This window comes from Canis lupus, chromosome 30 (genome assembly GCF_048164855.1).
Source record: "Canis lupus baileyi chromosome 30, mCanLup2.hap1, whole genome shotgun sequence".
NCBI lineage: Eukaryota > Metazoa > Chordata > Mammalia > Carnivora > Canidae > Canis > Canis lupus.
The window spans coordinates 38,979,945-38,981,416 of record NC_132867.1 but is presented as its reverse complement, the minus strand read 5'-3'; the positions used below and the strand labels follow the sequence as shown (position 1 = coordinate 38,981,416).

The 1,472-nt window shown below is 52.4% G+C and overlaps 1 pseudogene; it reads right to left on the bottom strand.

Annotated features, from left to right (window-relative positions):
- Positions 1-363: 363 nt before the first annotated feature.
- LOC140621358 (ATP synthase F(0) complex subunit C2, mitochondrial pseudogene) lies at positions 364-793 on the bottom strand (annotated as a pseudogene).
- Between the last annotated feature and the right edge of the window lie 679 nt (positions 794-1,472).

The following is a 1,472-nucleotide window of genomic DNA, read 5'->3' as shown; positions in this document are numbered from 1 at the left end:
CAGGCCAGCAGCCCCCACAGCAGAAGCTCCACACCGTGTAGGGAAACTGAGCCAAGCCACGTTGTAGTTGTTCAAAGTCAACTTTTCCCACCAATTTTCATCGTTTAAAGAAATAATCAAAGACGAACAAGGCGGGGGGGGGGGGCTTCTTTCTTGGATTCCCAGGCTTTTTGCCCCAGGGGGTAGTTAGCAGCATCACTTGGGTATTTTTTTTTTCTTATTAATACAGTATTTATTTGTCTTCCTTGTGTCAAACCCTGAGCCGACCACTTTCCCCAGGCTGCCGGGGGACGTATAGGGAAAGGAACACACGGGGCAGACAAGACGTGGGAGCAAGACCTATGGGAGGTGGAGACGACTCCTTCACATGGCCAAGAGGATGAGAAAGGCCCCCATCAGGCAAAAGAGCCCCGTGGCCTCCGAGAGCGCAAAGCCCAGAATGGCGTTGAGAGGGGCTGTTGCTTCAGAGAGGGATTCCTGGCATAACCAATGAGGAGGCTCCCAAACACAGTCCCAGTTCCAGCCCCGGAGACAGCCGGCCCTACAGTGGCAGCCCCAGCCCCAGCCCCAATGGACTTGGCTGCTGTGTCCATGTCCCTTGAAATGGTGCTGGTTTGGAAGCTGCGGCTGGGAAGAAGTGAGGTCAGGGGACGTGGGGCTGCCCAGCTGCCGAGGCTTAATCTGTCCGTGTCTCCGGTGGTTTTAGCATCACTGCAGACAGGGATGGGCCCAACAGCTGAGAGGTGCTCCGGACCAAGAAGGGGGTGGAGATGAACTTTGCACAGGTGTGCATTTCCAGGGGATGAGGGGCTGTAGCAGGAGAGCTGCTCCCGGTGCAGAGACGAATGAGAGCCACTTGGGTATTTTAAACTGGACAGATCTTGGGTGTTCTAGTGCCACCTGAGTCGGGGAGAAAGACCCATGCTGGGCTGCCAATCTCAGTGTGAAATGTAAGGAGTAAGGGAAAGTGAGGATATGGAGCAGGCGTCTCTTGTGTCTGGAATGGTGTGGGGCATGTCTGTGAACGCCGGGGGCCGCCACGGAGTGTCACCGCGTGGCACCTGCAGCTGCTCACTATGTTCCTTGGAGAAGACGAAGAAGTCAGGACTCCCCGGCTCCTCGCTCCCGAAGTGAACTTGGCTGTGAGTAACAGAAGGCCAGTCCATCTGCCCGGAGCGTCTATGTGGGCCAGCCACGTTCCACGGTCCACACAGGCAGCTAGAACGTTTTTTTAGCAGATCACCCAAGGTAGAAAATAGAATCCTGGCGATTACAGCCACGGACAGATACGAATGGGTGGGGATTGTCAACAAAGAAAGTAAAGAAGACAACTCAATTCTGTTTAAACCTGATCACTTAGAATTAGTTGAGAAGAAAACTCAAACACAAAGCTACAAAAAAATCCAAGCAAAAAAAAAAAAAAAAAAAAAAGAACCATTAATTCTTGACGAACCTTTACTAGAAAAACCTCA